This window comes from Aegilops tauschii, unplaced genomic scaffold, assembly GCF_002575655.3.
Source record: "Aegilops tauschii subsp. strangulata cultivar AL8/78 unplaced genomic scaffold, Aet v6.0 ptg000811l_obj, whole genome shotgun sequence".
Classification (NCBI taxonomy): domain Eukaryota; kingdom Viridiplantae; phylum Streptophyta; class Magnoliopsida; order Poales; family Poaceae; genus Aegilops; species Aegilops tauschii.
This window is the reverse complement of record NW_027333039.1, coordinates 1-20,000: the sequence shown is the minus strand read 5'-3', so window position 1 is coordinate 20,000 and position 20,000 is coordinate 1. Positions and strand designations below refer to the sequence as shown.

Genomic DNA, 20,000 nt, shown 5'->3' with positions numbered 1-20,000 from the left:
TTCCAAGTTCGAAGTACCTTTTGGCCAAAGAAAAACCCGCTTCCTGACACGATTGCCTCTTTATCTTTATATAGATAGATTCTATGGGGTTATTACTTAGTAAGTCTATTTTGTACAAGAGCCCCTCCTATCTGATAGAAAAGGGTCCCATGATCCCGAGCCGATCTTACCTTGGCTCGCAAACCCCAAGTTTGTCTATGAAGAGCTAATCTAATTGTATTTTTTTCTAGAATGGATTTCTTATGTGGAATACTAATGGATAGGGCTTCGTTGCTAAGTGCTACAAGATCTAGTGCACTGGAACTCGTGGTTATGGACCCGAATCCTTTAGTATGGAACATTGTCTTTTCCAAGTAAAAACCCCTAGTATATGAAAGAATGAAAAGGTGCTTTCGTTCTTGTGGAATAAGAAGCCCTCGTACCTTAATGAAAGGAAAATCGTAATTTTTCGTTAGGTATTTGACCAAATAGGATCGTCCAGTTCCTACAGAACCTATCACTAAAATACCCGATAGGGCTAAGCGGAACGAAAAGGGTTTTCCATGAGATGGTAAATGAAAACGATTAGTCCCACACGAGGTTTGGGAATAAGTGATTGTCTGATAATGAGCAAGGAATATACGTCTTTCTGCTAAAGAGGATCTATTAAACTCATAATTCATTAGATCCTTGTTATCAATGCCAACTAGGTATCATAAGTAAATGGATCCCGGTTGTTCAATCCTTTGATAACCAAGGTCATTCTTTGCTAAAGAGAAATGATCACTATGAGTCAGACTCAATAGAATTGGATCCATTCCAAATAGCGAGAATTAGGATTCTTGATCCCTCTCAATCTCTCTTTCAATTCGAGGATCCAGAGAGGTGTTTTCATAGTCATCTCCGAATATTTGCCATCTCGGAATATTTTCGATTTCATTTTTCTATGATATGTCTTTCTATATGAAAATTGGTTATTTACGATGTACGATGATCCCTGTTAAGCATCCATGGCTGAATGGTTAAAGCGCCCAACTCATAATTGGTAAATTTGCGGGTTCAATTCCTGCTGGATGCACACGAACGGGAACATTCCATAAGTCTATTGGAACTGGCTCTCTATCCATGGAATCTCATCCATCATCCATACATAACGAATTGGTATGGTATATTCATACCATAACATAAGAACAATAAGAACTCGAATTCTTATCGATACTGGAACTCAGAGCATAGGAGGGAAAGTCGATTTATGGATGGAATCAAATACGCAGTATTTACAGAAAAAAGTCTTCGTTTATTGGGAAAGAATCAATATACTTTTAATGTCGAATCGGGATTCACTAAGACAGAAATAAAGCATTGGGTCGAACTCTTCTTTGGTGTTAAGGTGGTAGCTGTGAATAGCCATCGACTACCTGGAAAAGGTAGAAGAATAGGACCTATTCTGGGCCATACAATGCATTACAGACGTATGATCATTACCCTTCAACCGGGTTATTCTATTCCACTTCTAGATAGAGAAAAAAACTAAAGGAGAATACTTAATAATACGGCGAAACATTTATACAAAACACCTATCCCGAGCACACGCAAGGGAACCGTAGACAGGCAAGTGAAATCCAATCCACGAAATAATTTGATCCATGGACGGCACCGTTGTGGTAAAGGTCGTAATTCCAGAGGAATCATTACCGCAAGGCATAGAGGGGGAGGTCATAAGCGCCTATACCGTAAAATAGATTTTCGACGGAATCAAAAAGACATATCTGGTAGAATCGTAACCATAGAATACGACCCTAATCGAAATGCATACATTTGTCTCATACACTATGGGGATGGTGAGAAGAGATATATTTTACATCCCAGAGGGGCTATAATTGGAGATACTATTGTTTCTGGTACAAAAGTTCCTATATCAATGGGAAATGCCCTACCTTTGAGTGCGGTTTGAACTATTGATTTACGTAATTGGAAGTAACCAATTAGGTTTACGACGAAACCTAGAAATCGATCACTGATCCAATTTGACTACCTCTACGGGATAGACCTCAACAGAAAACTGTTGAGTAACGGCAGCAAGTGATTGAGTTCAGTAGTTCCTCATAGAAAATTATTGGCTCTAGAGATATGGTAATATGGAGAAGACAAAATTGTTTGAAGCACGCACAGAACCGGAAGCGCCCCTTGTTTCAAAGAGAGGAGGACGGGTTATTCACATTTAATTTGATGGTCAGAGGCAAATTGAAAGCTAAGCAGTGGTAATTAAGACCCCCGGGGGAAAATAGGGATGTCTCCTACGTTACCCATAATATGTGGAAGTATCGACGTAATTTCATAGAGTCATTCGATCTGAATGCTACATGAAGAACATAAGCCAGATGACGGAACGCAGAGACCTAGGATGTAGAAGATCATAACATGAGCGATTCGGCAGATTTGGATTCCTTTCCTATATATCCACTCATGTGGTACTTCATCATATGATTCATATAAGATCCATCTGTCTAGAGATCGTCATATACATCTAGAAAGCCGTATGCTTTGGAAGAAGCTTGTACAGTTTGGGAAGGGGTTTTTTGAGAGAAAAGAAGAATCTACTTCAACCGATATGCCCTTAGGCACGGCCATGCATAACATAGAAATCACACGTGGAAGGGGTGGGCAATTAGCTAGAGCAGCAGGTGCTGTAGCGAAACTCATTGCAAAAGAGGGTAAATCGGCCACTTTAAGATTACCATCTGGGGAGGTCCGTTTAGTATCCCAAAACTGCTTAGCAACAGTCGGACAAGTGGGTAATGTTGGGGTGAACCAAAAAAGTTTGGGTAGAGCCGGATCTAAGTGTTGGCTAGGTAAACGCCCCGTAGTAAGAGGGGTAGTTATGAACCCTGTGGACCACCCCCATGGGGGCGGTGAAGGGAAAGCTCCCATTGGTAGAAAAAAACCCACAACCCCTTGGGGTTATCCTGCGCTTGGAAGAAGAACTAGGAAAAGGAAAAAATATAGCGATAGTTTTATTCTTCGTCGCCGTAAGTAAATACGTAACTAGGAATATGGAAAATTGCATTTTTGGAATTTGCAATAATGCGATGGGCGAACGACGGGAATTGAACCCGCGCATGGTGGATTCACAATCCACTGCCTTGATCCACTTGGCTACATCCGCCCCTTATCCAGCTAAAGGATTTTTTGCTTTTTTCCATTGATCATTATTCTATTTATTCTGACCTCCGTACTTCGATCGAGATATTGGACATAGAATGCCACTCTTTAAAAAGGAAAAAAGGAGTAATCAGCTGTGACACGAAAAAAAACGAATCCTTTTGTAGCTCATCATTTATTGGCAAAGATAGAAAAGGTCAATATGAAGGAGGAGAAAGAAACAATAGTAACGTGGTCCCGGGCATCTAGCATTCTACCCACAATGGTTGGCCATACAATCGCGATTCATAATGGAAAGGAACATATACCTATTTACATAACAAATCCTATGGTAGGTCGCAAATTGGGGGAATTCGTGCCTACTCGGCATTTCACGAGTTATGAAAATGCAAGAAAGGATACTAAATCTCGTCGTTAACTGAATTCTGAATAGAAAGATTAAGAAGAAAAAAAAGATTCAAAATAAAGACAGAAATACCCAATATCTTGCTAGAACAAGATATTGGGTATTTCTGTCTTTTCTTTCTTCAAAAATTCTTATATGTTAGCAGAAAAACCTTATCCATTAATAGATGGAACTTCAACAGCAGCTAAGTCTAGAGGGAAGTTGTGAGCATTACGTTCGTGCATTACTTCCATACCAAGGTTAGCACGGTTGATGATATCAGCCCAAGTATTAATAACGCGACCTTGACTATCAACTACAGATTGGTTGAAATTGAAACCATTTAGGTTGAAAGCCATAGTACTAATACCTAAAGCAGTGAACCAGATTCCTACTACAGGCCAAGCAGCCAAGAAGAAGTGTAAAGAACGAGAGTTGTTGAAACTAGCATATTGGAAGATTAATCGGCCAAAATAACCATGAGCAGCCACAATATTATAAGTTTCTTCCTCTTGACCAAATTTGTAACCCTCATTAGCAGATTCATTTTCAGTAGTTTCCCTGATCAAACTAGAGGTTACCAAGGAACCATGCATAGCACTGAATAGGGAACCGCCGAATACACCAGCTACACCTAACATGTGGAATGGATGCATAAGGATGTTGTGCTCTGCCTGGAATACAATCATAAAGTTGAAAGTACCAGAGATTCCTAAAGGCATACCATCAGAAAAGCTTCCTTGACCAATAGGGTAAATCAAGAAAACAGCAGTAGCAGCTGCAACAGGAGCTGAATATGCAACAGCAATCCAAGGACGCATACCCAGACGGAAACTAAGTTCCCACTCACGACCCATATAACAAGCTACACCAAGTAAGAAGTGTAGAACAATTAGCTCATAAGGACCACCATTGTATAACCACTCATCAACAGATGCAGCTTCCCAAATTGGGTAAAAGTGCAATCCGATCGCCGCAGAAGTAGGGATAATAGCACCAGAGATAATATTGTTTCCATAAAGTAAAGAACCAGAAACAGGCTCACGAATACCATCAATATCTACTGGAGGGGCAGCGATGAAGGCGATAATAAATACAGAAGTTGCGGTCAATAAGGTAGGGATCATCAAAACACCGAACCATCCGATGTAAAGACGATTTTCAGTGCTAGTTATCCAGTTGCAGAAGCGACCCCACAGGCTTGTACTTTCGCGTCTCTCTAAAATTGCAGTCATGGTAAGATCTTGGTTTATTCAAATTGCAAGGACTCCCAAGCACACGTATTAACTAGAATATAGATAATAGAAGGCTTGTTATTTAACAGTATAACATAGACTATATACCAATGTCAACCAAGTCAGCCCAAAGATTAGCTATCCATATAACTAAATTAACCAAACCAATAATTTTGTATTTGTAAATGAAGTGAGTCAAAGTTTTTAACTTTGATGAGTCTTTTCTATATGGGTTGCCCGGGACTCGAACCCGGAACTAGTCGGATGGAGTAGATAATTCTTCCTTGTTACAATAGAGAAAAATCCCTCCCCAAATCGTGCTTGCATTTTTCATTGCACACGACTTTCCCTATGTAGAAATAGCCAATTTCTATTCCAAAGAGGAAGTTCTACTAATTTTTTTAATTAGTAACTTGATTCACCTACTCTTTATTATAATAAAAAGAACATTTCAGAATGAAAAATAGAAAAGTTTTTTCTTGATCATTTATCAACCCTTTCCTGTTTCTTAATTTCGTCTAATGATTAATTAAGAGGGTTGACCAGGTCATTGATACGTATAATATCCAAATACCAAATACGCTCAGTGTGTGATCCACAGAAAGAAAAAAGAGTTGTTTTGGTGAACATCAAAGAAAAAACTTGCTCTTCTTCCATAAAAAATTCTTCTAAAAATGCCGAACCCAATCGTTGCATAAAAGTTCGTACCGTGCTTTTATGTTTCCGAGCTAAAGTTCTAGCGCATGAAAGTCGAAGTATATACTTTAGTCGATACAAAGTCCGTTTTTTCGAAGATCCACTATGATAATGAAAAAGATTTCTACATATCCGACCAAATCGATCAAGAATATCCCAATCTGATAAATCTGTCCAAATGGGTTTACTAATAGGATGCCCCGATCCAGTACAAAATTGAGCTTTTGATAAGTATCCTATGAGGAGAGTAGCGGGGACTATGGTATCGAATTTTTTCATTCGAGTATCTATTAGAAATGACTTCTCCAGCATTTGATTCCTTACTAACAAAGAACTTTTTGGTACACTTGAAAGGTACCCCATAAAATCGAAGCAAGAGTTTGCTAATTGGTTTATATGGATTCTTCGCGGCTGAGTCCAAAAACAGAAATAATATTGCCAGAAATTGATAAGGTAGCATTTCCATTTCTTCTTCAAAAAAAAAGTGCCTTTTGATGCAAGAATTGCCTTTCCTTGATATCGAACATAATGCATAAGAGGATCCATAAAGAACCATAGGGTTTTCCGAGAAAAACCAGGGTACATTATCCCAAAATGTTCCATCTTCCTAGAAAAGTGGATTCGTTCCAGAAAAGTTCCAGAAGATGCTAATGGTAAGCAAGAAGATTGTTTACGAAGAAACAACAAAAAAAATTCATATTCTGATACATAAGAGTTATATAGGAATCGAAACAGTCTTTTATTTTCTTTTTGAAAATAAAAAATGGATTTCATTGAAGTAATAAAACTATTCCAATTCGAATAATAGTTGAGAAAGAATCGCAATAAATGCAAAGATGGAACATCTTGGATACGGTATTGAAGGAGTTGAACCAGGATTTCCAAATGGATAGGATAGGGTATTTCTATATGTGATAGATAATCCAAATGCAAAAATTTGTCTTCTAAAAAGGGAAATATTGAATGAATAGAGCGTAAATTCTGAAACTTTGGTATTTCTTTTTCTTTCGGACAAAATAATTCCCGTAGCGAGAATGGGATTTCCACAACGATCGCAAACCCTTCAGATAGAATCTGAGAATAAAACTCAGAATAAAAATAATTTTTGTAATCCAATAATCGATCTTGGTTAGGATGATTAACCGAGTTATCCAAAAAATTCTGCTGATACATTCGAATAATTAAACGTTTCACAAGTAGTGAACTAAATTTCTTGTTATTACAACTAACAACTATTTCCACAGGTTCAGAACCATTTAATCCATAATGGTGGGCAAATGCATAAATATATTCCTGAAAGAGAAGTGGGTAGACAAAGTATTGTTGACGAGATTTATGTTTTTCTGAATACCCTTCGAATTTTTCCATTTGTATTTCTACTTGAATCAGAGAGAAGAAGCATTTCTCGGTTTATCGAATGATGATACATAGTGCAATATGGTCAGAACAGGGTGTTGCATTTTTAATACAAACCCTGGAAAGAAAGGGAGTCTAATCCACAGATCTTTTTCTGCTCCTTTTCTACCCAATTAGTTTATGTTTGTTCTAATTAAAAAAAAAGAACAGAACAAGTTTTTTATTTTTGCAGGCCAATCGCTCTTTTGACTTTGGAATACAGCCTCTTTATCAATATACTGCTTCTTTTACACATTCAATCCATAACATCCCTTATTCAATCCATAATCAAGAATAATTAGGATTTCTAAAAAAAAAAGAAAAAATAAAGGGTCCACTCATAGGAAAACCCAACCTTTCCCCGCATCCGGCACTAATCTATTTTTAACGTCTAATTAGAGCGGGGAATCATTCCAATTAGGAAGTTCAGCTCGTTGCTTTTTATTTTACCAGAATTGGAGCCAGGCTCTATCCATTTATTCATTAGACCCAGAAAATCGTAATTTTGGATTCCATTCAAAAAAGATTGATTTTATTACGACATGCTATTTTTTCCATTCATTACCTTTGAGGATCAGTCGTGGTCTTCTAGACTCTACCAAGAGTCTGGACGAATTTGTTGTTTCATCCAAATGTGTAAAAGATCATAGTCGCACTTAAAAGCCGAGTACTCTACCATTGAGTTAGCAACCCAGATAAAAAAAGGATCTTAGATACGATCGAAATCCAAAAATCAATGGAATTACACCGCGCGCTTCTGTCAAAACATTGAACTAGCAAGACATCAAAAGATTTTTTTATCGACCATGAAAAACACTCAAATGCCAAAACGAACAGGTCCGGTTAAATTCCACTAAAGTAAAGTTAAAAAAAGAGCGACCCTAATCACGATGGCCAAATTCTCCTTATTTTTAGCGATTTTTATTAAAAAAAAATATATATTATATTGTCATGAGAATACATGCAAGAGGAACACCCTTATCATTTGAGCGAAGTGTAGGCGGAAAAATTGAATATGGAGTGAGGATAAAGAGACCCATCTATCTACAAATTCTATTTGTTCAATAGACCTTTGTCAATGGAAATACAATGGTAAGAAAACAAATTAGATAGAAAAAGTAAATAAAATAGGGGCTTATGTTGAATTGGCACGATATAATATAAATCCAAATAGGATTAAAAAAGAGGTAAATTGTGTCTAAATAATTAGACAACTAGGAATACTAATAATCTTCTCCTATCCTACTTTTTGATTCATTTAGTTCTTCAATTAACTCAAAGTTCTTTCTTTTTCTTTAAAGAATTCCGCCTTCCTTAAAATATCATAAACAGTTCTTGTTGGTTGAGCACCCTTTTCAAGGAAATAGAGAATAGCTGGAACATTTAAACAAGTTTGATTCTTTATCGGATCATAAAAACCTACTTTTTGAAGATCTCTTCCTTCTCTTCGAGATCGAACATCAATTGCAACGATTCGATAGACAGCTTATTGGGATAGATGTAGATAAACAACGCCCCCCCCTAGAAACGTATAGGAGGTTTTCTCCTCATACGGCTCGAGAAAATGATTCGAATTTCTGTCGATAATAATAGAAATTAGACTATGACGTGCATTAATTTCCTTACAGAAAAAACAAATTTCATTTATACTCATGACTCAAGTGGGCTAATTTTGCCTGACAAACTTCGAAGGCAAAATCCTTCCAAAATTTTTGAGTCGTCTTTAAACTCTTTTCTTTGTCTCATTTCGAACGAATTGACTTTTATTCCTTATTCTGATCCAACTCTGTTGTTGAGACAATTGAAAATTGTGTTTACTTGTTCTGGAATCCTTTATCTTTGATTTGTGAAATCCTTGGGTTTAGACATTACTTCGGGAATTCCTATTTTTTTCTTTCAAAAGAGTAGCAACATACCCTTTTTTCTTATTTCCTTCGATAAAGCATTTATCTCTTCTATAGAAATCTAATAAGAGGGATTGATTCTGATATACTTTTATTGGACTTTATTCTTATTTTAACCTTTCGATTTATTTCTATATTAAGGATAGACTGACAAAGTTGGCCTAATTTATTAGTTTTCACTAACCCTAGATTCTTTCCCTTGATAAAAAAAATTCTGTCCTCTCGAGCTCCATCGTGTACTATGTTACTTAAACCCAGCGCAAATTTGGTTCGGAACGAATAGAACAGGCTATGTCGAGCCAAGAGCATTTTCATTACTATGGAAAATGATGGATAGAAAAATCCACAATCGATCATGTCCTTCAAGTCGCACGTTGCTTTCTACCACATCGTTTTAAACGAAGTTTTACCATAACAAACATTCCTCTTTTCATTGCAAAGTGGTATAGAGAATTGATCCAATATGGATGGAATCATGAATAGTCATTGGTTTAGTTTTTTTATACTAATTAAAACTTGCTATCTATGGAGCAATATGGATAAAAGAAAGTAAGTATTTATCCGGGAAGCCTCCGCCAAGATCCAATTTATTTAAACCCATATTAAAATTCTATCATATGAATGAAACATAGTTTGAAAAAGACGACTAAACAAGTTTGCTTAAAACTTATTTATTCTTAAATTTCCACCCTCAACGGATGGCTCGAGATGATCAATCTTGAAGTGAGAAAAGAAGGATTGACTCTTCCTCAATAAATAAACTATCAACCTCCAAAAAAGTTTAATTAATTTAATTACTAGAATTAGAATTCTAGTAGTAATATATTTTTTCAGTACCAAAAACAATTAACTATAATAACTAAATAAACTATTCCAATGAAAAGATTGAAAGTTTTTGGTAGTTATAGAATTCTCGTACTTCTTCAACTCGAATACCAAAAGGAAGAAAAAAATATGACTAAGTGATTTTATTTTATAGTAGAGGCATATCCTGAATGTGCTTGATAGATCCCATTTTTTCATGAAAATAAAGATAGTCAATTTGACTGGACTTAAGACTTTATTATGTTTCTGAGAAAGAATAAGATATCATTATTCTCTTTAATAAACTTTTGTCTCGTACGGAATACTATATGATTTCACCGTTTGTTTCATCAGAAACAATCTGGGACGGAAGGATTCGAACCTCCGAGTAACGGGACCAAAACCCGCTGCCTTACCACTTGGCCACGCCCCATTTCGGGTTTTATGCGACACTAATAAACACTAGTATGTTTATTTGTTATTCGTCAATACCATTTCAATTACATAAAAAAGGAGGGATATTCTCTTGCTAGTATTCTACACATGCGGATAATATAGAATCAAAAAAATGCATTGATCATTACATGGAATTCTATTAAGATATTATATGAAAGTCGAATTTATTCCACTCTCATTTGAGAGTGCAAATACAAGGAGGTATTTTGTGTTTGGGAAAGTCCGAAGAAAAAAGATTTTGAATCTGCCTTTTCCTTCTTTCCCTTAAAAAAATAACTCAAGAAAAATCCAATTATTTACTCTACAAGAATGAAATGCTTGTTATGCCTAATATACTTAGTTTAACCTGTATCTGTTTTAATTCTGTTCTTTATCCTACTAGTTTTTTCTTTGCCAAATTACCCGAAGCTTATGCTATTTTCAATCCAATCGTGGATATTATGCCTGTTATACCTCTATTCTTTTTTCTATTAGCCTTTGTTTGGCAAGCTGCTGTAAGTTTTCGATGAAATCTTTAGTACTCTGTATGCCAAATTGAATGATGTGTTCATTCCAAAAAAATTTAAAAATGGGTAAAAGCCGAGAAGTTTTATATTTTTATATTATGAACCTTCGATTCTAAAATTTAAATTCTTCTACATTGAATGGGTAGCTACAGCAATAAATTTGGATCAGCCTTTCTACTCCCCTGCACCTAGGTTGAGCAGGTACCTAAAGGTACCTACACAATACCTAACCACCTAACCCTATTTTTGCTATTGATAAGAGTGCTTATTATAAAAGAATTCTTGCAATTTTTTCAAGAATTCTTTTTTGCATTTTTAGGTATAAAAAAAAAAACCATCCTAGTGGATCCGTGTGGTAAGGAAAAACTGGTAATCTATTCCTTAAAAAAAAATCTTGGAGATTATGTAATGCTTACTCTCAAACTTTTTGTTTGTTTATACAGTAGTGATATTCTTTGTTTCACTCTTTATCTTTGGATTCTTATCTAATGACCCAGGACGGAATCCTGGACGCGAGGAGTAAAAATTCAGTTTTTTTTTTTTCTTATTGGATTTGTTTCGTACATTTATCTATGAGAAAATCCGGGGGTCAGAATTCTTTCCAATTCGAAAGTCCCAAATGATCCAAGGAGCGGAAAGAGAGGGATTCGAACCCTCGGTACAAAAAAATTGTACAACGGATTAGCAATCCGCCGCTTTAGTCCACTCAGCCATCTCTCCACGTTCCAAAGCGAAAGGTTTCCGTGATATGATATAGGCAAGAAATAAGAAATAACGGTTGCAAAAAACCCCCTTTTTTTCTTTCAAAAGTCTATAAAAATTATATTGCCAATTCCATTTTAATTATATTCTTTTTTCTTAATGTTAATAAAAAAAGAAGAAAATTCTTGTTTTTTCTTTCTAAAAATCGATATTGGCCGAGAGACAATCAAATAGATTTTCTCTTTAGCGGGCATTTCCATATAGGACTTGTTATAATTATAATAAAACAAGCAGGTTATATAAAAAAAAACGCTTTTTTTGTCGATTATTTATCAAGAAAGCAAAAAGGGTTCTTATCAAATCCACCATAAAATTGGAAAGAAGCATAAAGTAAGTAGACCTGACTCCTTTAATGATGCCTCTATCCGCTATTCTGATATATAAATTCGATGTAGATGAAATTGTATAAGCGAATTTTTTTATTTCCTTAGACTTAGACCGCGCAAGACAAGAATTTTTCGCTATTTACGATTTCATATTCTTGTTACTAGATGTTCTATAGGAATAAGAAGAAATCGCAACTCCTTTGCGCTACACATAAAATTGGATTTCGAAGGTCCATTTTTTTTTTCAGAATCCTCTATTTTAGTTCTTCCACCCATGCAATAGAGAGGGAATGGGAAAAGAAGGGTTACTTTTATTTTCATTTTTCCCTTAAAAGATAGACTTTGAAATAGGAGTCTTGGAATAATGCTGAATTCAAAGGTTTATTTCTTTCTATAGTATAAGAAAAACAATTTATTTCTATTCTATAGTATAAGAAAAACAAATAGTATAAGAAAAACAAATCGAATCAAATTCATGGATTTACCACGACCTCGGTTGTGACTGTGACTCCATAGATAAAAATGGGAAATTTCTCTCTTCGAGACCATTGAAAAAGGGCATTGAACGACAAAGAAATCGTCCACAGATAATAAAACTATCATATGCCTTGGAAAGTGATATGAGGTGCTCGGAAATGGTTGAAGTAATTGAATAGGAGGATCACTATGACTATAGCCCTTGGTAGAATTCCTAAAGAAGAAAATGATCTATTTGATACTATGGATGACTGGTTACGAAGGGACCGTTTCGTTTTTGTAGGATGGTCTGGCCTATTGCTCTTTCCTTGTGCTTATTTCGCTTTAGGGGGTTGGTTTTACAGGGACAACTTTTGTAACTTCTTGGTATACCCATGGATTGGCTAGTTCCTATTTGGAAGGTTGTAATTTCTTAACCGCAGCAGTTTCTACCCCTGCCAATAGTTTAGCACACTCTTTGTTGCTACTATGGGGGCCCGAAGCACAAGGAGATTTTACTCGTTGGTGTCAATTAGGCGGTCTATGGACTTTTGTAGCTCTCCACGGGGCTTTTGCACTAATAGGTTTCATGTTACGCCAATTTGAACTTGCTCGGTCTGTTCAATTGCGGCCTTATAATGCAATCTCATTCTCTGGTCCAATTGCTGTTTTTGTTTCTGTATTCCTTATTTATCCACTGGGGCAATCTGGTTGGTTCTTTGCGCCGAGTTTTGGCGTAGCAGCGATATTTCGATTCATCCTTTTCTTCCAAGGATTTCATAATTGGACGTTGAACCCATTTCATATGATGGGAGTTGCCGAGTATTAGGTGCGGCTCTGCTATGCGCTATTCATGGAGCGACCGTAGAAAACACTCTATTTGAGGACGGTGATGGTGCAAATACCTTCCGTGCTTTTAACCCAACTCAAGCTGAAGAAACTTATTCCATGGTCACTGCTAACCGCTTTGGTCCCAAATCTTTGGTGTTGCTTTTTCCAATAAACGTTGGTTACATTTCTTTATGCTATTTGTACCCGTCACCGGTTTATGGATGAGTGCTATTGGCGTAGTTGGCTTGGCTCTGACTTACGTGCCTATGACTTTGTTTCCCAGGAAATCCGTGCAGCGGAAGATCCTGAATTTGAGACTTTCTACACCAAAAATATTCTTTTAAACGAGGGTATTCGTGCGTGGATGGCAGCTCAGGATCAGCCTCATGAAAATCTTATATTCCCTGAGGAGGTTCTACCACGTGAAACGCTCTTTAATGGAACTTTCGTTTTAGCTGGTCGTGACCAAGAAACCACCGGCTTTGCTTGGTGGGCTGGGAATGCCAGACTTATCAATTTGTCCGGTAAACTGCTTGGAGCTCATGTAGCCCATGCCGGATTAATCGTATTCTGGGCCGGAGCAATGAACCTATTTGAAGTGGCCCATTTCGTACCAGAAAAGCCCATGTATGAACAAGGGTTGATTTTACTTCCACACTTAGCTACTCTAGGTTGGGGAGTAGGGCCAGGGGGGGAAGTTCTAGATACTTTTCCGTACTTTGTATCTGGCGTACTTCACCTAATTTCCTCCGCAGTCTTAGGCTTCGGTGGCATTTATCACGCGCTTCTGGGACCCGAGACTCTTGAGGAATCTTTTCCATTCTTTGGTTATGTCTGGAAAGATAGAAATAAAATGACTACAATTTTGGGTATTCACTTAATTTTGTTAGGTCTAGGTGCTTTTCTTCTAGTACTCAAGGCTCTTTATTTTGGCGGTGTATATGATACCTGGGCCCCTGGGGGGGGAGATGTAAGAAAAATTACCAATTTGACCCTTAGCCCCAGTGTTATATTTGGTTATTTACTAAAATCTCCTTTTGGTGGAGAAGGTGGATTGTTAGTGTAGATGATTTAGAAGATATAATTGGTGGGCATGTATGGTTGGGTTTTATTTGTGTATTTGGCGGAATTTGGCATATTTTAACCAAACCTTCGCATGGGCTCGCCGTGCATTTGTATGGTCTGGAGAAGCTTACTTGTCTTATAGTTTAGCTGCTTTATCTGTCTTTGGTTTTATCGCTTGTTGTTTTGTATGGTTCAATAATACAGCTTATCCGAGTGAGTTTTATGGACCCACCGGGCCAGAAGCTTCTCAAGCTCAAGCATTTACTTTTCTAGTTAGAGACCAGCGTCTTGGAGCTAATGTGGGATCCGCTCAAGGACCCACAGGTTTAGGTAAATATCTAATGCGTTCCCCAACTGGGGAGGTTATCTTTGGAGGGGAAACTATGCGTTTTTGGGACCTTCGTGCTCCATGGTTAGAACCTCTAAGGGGCCCCAACGGTTTGGACTTGAGTAGGTTGAAAAAAGACATACAACCTTGGCAAGAACGACGCTCAGCAGAATATATGACCACACGCTCCTTTAGGCTCTTTAAATTCCGTGGGTGGCGTAGCTACCGAGATCAATGCAGTTAATTATGTCTCTCCTAGAAGTTGGTTATCAACTTCTCATTTTGTTCTAGGATTCTTCTTTTTTGTGGCCATTTATGGCATGCAGGAAGAGCCCGAGCTGCTGCAGCAGGTTTTGAAAAGGGAATCGATCGTGATTTGGAACCTGTTCTTTACATGAACCCTCTTAACTAAGATTTTCTTATTTATACCTGTTCTACTTTTTTTCTGTTCTGGCTCGGTTATTCCATCTAGCCGAGCCATTCATTCCTTTTTATGAAAGAAAGATAAGGGACAGAAAAAAAAAAATGAAAGAAACAAACGTATTCAATAAGCAAAAGGAGAGAGAGGGATTCGAACCCTCGATAGTTCCTAGAACTATACCGGTTTTCAAGACCGGAGCTATCAACCACTCAGCCATCTCTCCACAGCCTAATCCTTATTTTACTCCTACAAATAGAACATAGCCATATAAAAAATAAAAAGATTTATTAGCCTCTAGAAAGATATCAGATACAAGTTCCTTTTCGATATATCTCTGTATACTGTATACACGGATACAGGATCCGCTATACCCGCTTGTGAAATAAAGAGTAAATAATCTCTTCTCACCCCCATATCCAAATAAAAAAGCGGTTTAAGTAATAAATTTGAATTAAAGAGAAGAATCAATGGATTCATGATTAAACCCCTCCTACTTCTTGTATTTTTTTACAATTTTGGTTTAAGTGAGGGATCAAATATGTAGTCAACTTTATTTGATGGTAGCTTGGAGGATTAGAAATATGACTATTGCTTTCCAATTAGCTGTTTTTGCATTAATTGCGACTTCCTCAGTCTTAGTAATTAGTGTACCCCTTGTATTTGCTTCTCCTGATGGTTGGTCAAATAATAAAAATGTTGTATTTTCCGGTACATCGTTATGGATTGGACTAGTCTTTCTCGTAGCTATTCTGAATTCTCTCATTTCTTAAATTAAATTTGGTTAATATTTATTAACCCCATAAAAAAGAAATAATAAAGGCCATTTCTTCTAAAAAATTAGAATAGTGAGACGTATTAAAACGCAATTTGCGTTCCGAATTGCTAGCTCTTCTCTTTCAGTATTATGAAATTCCATTCCCATTAGAATATTCATTCACAGATAATAAAAAAAGGAAAACTCTAATATAATAGAAAATGAAATGAAACGGTCGACCCAGACATAGAAGGTCGACCAGGCGGATATACGCTATAAAATATATACCGTAGCGAGCGTAGTTCAATGGTAAAATATCTCCTTGCCAAGGAGAAGATACGGGTTCGATTCCCGCCGCTCGCCCGCTTAATTTATCAAAGTACTATGATAAAAAGTTTAGTCTAGTTAACTGTTTAACTACTTATATTAAATTAAGTATTAATTAGGTGTTAGTCTAGTGCCGTATCCCTTACTATCTTACCCTTCCTTTGCATCCCACTCAAAAAAAGAGGGCGCTCCGGAGGCAGAAATAGAACTCGCCAACAGAGCTCCAAAAATTGGGTATTAACTGAGACAAACAACGGCAAACTTTTTTTAAAGGAAGAGAGAGGTAGACTGTCCCTTTCGTTTCATTTTTATTTTCTGCAGGGTAGGGAGAAGCCTTGCGCCTTCTTTTTTGAAGGCAAGTGACTTCGCAAACTGCTCAATTTTGCCCTCTAGGGCCGGGAACTAATGAATAAAAAAGGGTTGGATACGCCCCTCTACCATATCTAGAGAAATAGAATAGTCCTTTTATACAGACTGCTAAGTGCGGAGACGGGAATCGAACCCGTGACCTCAAGGTTATGAGCCTCGTGAGCTACCAAACTGCTCTACTCCGCTCTGGAGTACCAGAAACTGGTGGACAAAAAAGGCTTGAATACAAGCCTCTAACATGTCTAGACAAAGAGAATACTCCTTTTATACAGAATGGAGCGGGTAGCGGGAATCGAACCCGCATCGTTAGCTTGGAAGGCTAGGGGTTATAGTCGACGTTGGTTGATTATTTTTAACGTCTCTAATTCAAAACCGAACATGAAATTTTGATTTCATTCGGCTCCTTTATGGATATTCTCACCACTTAACATCTATGTCAGCTTTTCTATTTGAATGGAACCAAAGCTCTCCGCTTTCTAGATGATCCTTATAGAGTAGGAGATAGAAATTCTATCTAAATCCATCTAATCTACTTACTTCGTTCCCTAATTTCATTCAAGAGATCCTGAGGAAAAGAATTGGGTTTCCACCGAGCTTAAACAATATGCGGATGGTTCTAGTAAACCAAAACTATCGTTTTTTAGCTATTTGGCTTCCTTATTCCTTATTTTAAGAAGATTTAGTTACGATTGGAAATCAACTTTTTGTATCTTCATCCATAGATCCTTTACTCATATTTTCAAAATTGGAATACTTAATCCAATGCAAAATTATGCTTCGCGACTCTGTACTCATAATCCTATTTTTATTTTGGATGCAATTTAAATTAGTCTTTGGATACAAATCGCCAGAATGTATATTCTTCCTCAATATGCTATTGAGAGGAAAAGGATTTAATCCTTTATAAGAACTAAAGTTTTCATCGGAATATAAAAATAAAAAACTTAAGGATGCCTTAAGTATATCATTTCAAATTCAGTTATTATATAGAACGAATCACACTTTTACCACTAAACTATACCCGCTACATTGTAGATTATGGTATAAATGGTACCCTTTGTCAAGGATAGCCATTTGACAAGAAGGCTAATTCCCCCTTATTGAATCAGATGGAGAAGGTTCATGACACTGAGCCGTTGGTACTTCTACTTCGATCGCTCGCCTTTACTTTAGGATTTAGATAGCCCCTCTGGTCTGTAAAAAAAATCTTTTCTACCATGCTAATAGCGCCTGAACCAAATGTATTTATTTTGATTAGGATCCTATTCTACGGTTACGACTACAATAATAATTATTTACTTTGCAAGGACGTAAGTGTGTCAGACTGCTAAATTGTTTTATTATTCCTACAATATAAACTAGGGGATATAGGGGGTAACACTGTCCCTATAAATTCCTTTTTCCTTTTCTTTTTTGTCCAGAATTGAACAAAAAAGAAATTATGGAAGATGTTTTCTTCCCCCATTAAGTCCGAGCCATAGAGTAAGAGTGAGATGAGTTTTCCAAATTCATCATAGACTTTCCCTATGGCTTGATAGAAGTAAGCAGCAAAGAGTCGTAACTTAAAGAAAAAAAACGGACAGGGCCGACAGATTTACCTGATGTAAAGAAGATCCTAAAAGTCTCTGATTAGTCGACTCTCTCCATTTAACACTTTCCTCTCTCTCCTTTTTTCCACTGACTCAATTCTAGTTTATTAGATTCTTGTTTAAAAGAATGAAAAAAGTTCAATAGAACTAAGAACACATAAAAAATAGCATAGAGGATCAAGGCCATTACCAAAAGTTCCTCCCAAGGATCCTATATCCTATTGGGTATCTGTTCCCCGCCTTTTCCCGCTAGGATCGGAAATCTTATATTTTCCATATCCATATACCGTTGAATCCTTGGGGTTCCAGAATCCGCCTATTTACTAGTCTTCGGAAACGGAAAACCCTGAACCAAGAAGAGTTGGATATGTTATGTAGGGTATGTTTTTTTTTTATTAATTTTATTTGAGCTCTCAAGATATCGATATATACATATACAATCTCTACATAATGTCTCTCTCTCTATCTCTATATATTATATATATAATATGTACATTATGCAGTAGACCCATAATGGGAAATCCAAGTGGCTAATTTTTGAATTAAATAAAAAGCCCTTTTAACTCAGTGGTAGAGTAATGCCATGGTAAGGCATAAGTCATCGGTTCAAATCCGATAAAGGGCTTTTTAAATTAGTGGTAGAGTAATCTCGTGCTAAGACGTAAGTCGTTGGTTCGAATCTGATAGAGTACTTTTCTACTAAATTGATTCACTTTTGTTCTTTGTTTTTGAAACTTTCTCTATATTTTTAGAGAATTTTATGACTTAGTGCGGGATGGATGCATTTTTGGTCTGAACACTAAATGAAGCACGGAGAATTAATCTATAACGATCAACTAAAAAAAATCCTAGATGAAAACATAACAGAAAAGTTGGAAAAACTCTTTGCTTTGGATCTATTTATACTTTTCGAGTATATTGACAATTCCAAAAAACTGCTCATACTATGATTATAGTATAATCACGAGCGGTTGTATATGGCCCTATCGTCTAGTGATGCCCCTATCGTCTAGTGGTTCAGGACATCTCTCTTTCAAGGAGGCAGCGGGGATTCGACTTCCCCTGGGGGTAGGGAGTATTATGAAAGGAGGTTAATCATAGATTAGCAAAAACCCTAGAATAAATTCTTCCTGGGTCGATGCCCGAGTGGTTAATGGGGACGGACTGTAAATTCGTTGACAATGTCTACGCTGGTTCAAATCCAGCTCGGCCCAAACCAAAATCTAGGGCTTCGTGAGTATGAACTTAATCCTTTTGTTTTTCTTCCATAAAATAAAATGTCTGATCTATAGAAATAAAAGATAAAGAAAAAGGGAAATTTTTTTTTTCTAATCCATATCTCTCTCATTCCTTTCTTACAAACAAAAGAGTTTTTCTTATTGAAGGCTGGATTATTATCCATTTTTAGTGATAAAAAATCACGACATACTAGTTATGTCACTCTCACTATACCCACGTATAATATAATATGTGGGTATGTAGTATATGATTCGTCTATTTCTTAGAGTACGAAAGACGAATCGAATCTTCTTATGGTTCTATTTAAGAATGGGTATGCCATACACCCCGCGGGGATTGTAGTTCAATTGGTCAGAGCACCGCCCTGTCAAGGCGGAAGCTGCGGGTTCGAGCCCCGTCAGTCCCGAACTAGGGTTCAATGAATGGAGAAATTGATATTTCCTTTTTCCATGAAAAAAAGGGGCAGGGAGCAAGATCAAATACCCACAGGGCACCCTTACTTCACTTTTTTATTTTGCATCCCTCATTAAAGAGGGAGGGAAGGCATATAGGAATTTTTTTCACTACTCCCGATCGATAAAGATAAAGAAAGACACACATACGATATGTGGATTAGTAGAATTTAGGATATTATATTACTCTATCTTTCTTTATGATGATACCATCCTCATCTTAATTTCCTATTCCACTCTTATGGAATAGAGTACCGGTATTTTACCGGAATCCATACATAAATCGTATTCCCTTTTTATTTCAGACCTCTTTTCCCCATCTCACTTCTACTGCTTATTTGGATGTCTATGTGACCCATAGAAAGTTGGTCATATAATACATACATAATTGTATGTATAACTATAAGAAAAAGGAAGGGAAATTGTATAAGATTAAGAAAGTAGAAGATTAAGAAAGCTCGTGGGTTAGAGATATAGAAAAGAAAAAGTAGAAAAGGATTAAAAAAGAGGGAATTCCTAATCCAATCAAAAAACCCATTTTGGTCTTAGTGTGGATAGA

General features: G+C 36.7%; 6 non-coding genes across 6 annotated transcripts; 4 read left to right on the top strand and 2 right to left on the bottom strand.

Moving 5' to 3' along the window:
- Positions 1-11,154: 11,154 nt before the first annotated feature.
- TRNAS-GCU (transfer RNA serine (anticodon GCU)) lies at positions 11,155-11,242 on the bottom strand. Its single transcript has one exon. It is a non-coding gene; the product is annotated as a tRNA-Ser (tRNA).
- Positions 11,243-14,846: 3,604 nt separating this feature from the next.
- On the bottom strand, positions 14,847-14,934 carry TRNAS-UGA (transfer RNA serine (anticodon UGA)). Its single transcript has one exon. It is a non-coding gene; the product is annotated as a tRNA-Ser (tRNA).
- Positions 14,935-15,757: 823 nt separating this feature from the next.
- Positions 15,758-15,828, top strand: TRNAG-GCC (transfer RNA glycine (anticodon GCC)). Its single transcript has one exon. It is a non-coding gene; the product is annotated as a tRNA-Gly (tRNA).
- Positions 15,829-18,303: 2,475 nt separating this feature from the next.
- TRNAT-GGU (transfer RNA threonine (anticodon GGU)) lies at positions 18,304-18,375 on the top strand. The gene has a single exon. It is a non-coding gene; the product is annotated as a tRNA-Thr (tRNA).
- A 507-nt stretch (positions 18,376-18,882) lies between these two features.
- Positions 18,883-18,964, top strand: TRNAY-GUA (transfer RNA tyrosine (anticodon GUA)). The gene has a single exon. It is a non-coding gene; the product is annotated as a tRNA-Tyr (tRNA).
- Positions 18,965-19,321: 357 nt separating this feature from the next.
- On the top strand, positions 19,322-19,395 carry TRNAD-GUC (transfer RNA aspartic acid (anticodon GUC)). Its single transcript has one exon. It is a non-coding gene; the product is annotated as a tRNA-Asp (tRNA).
- Positions 19,396-20,000: the final 605 nt, after the last annotated feature.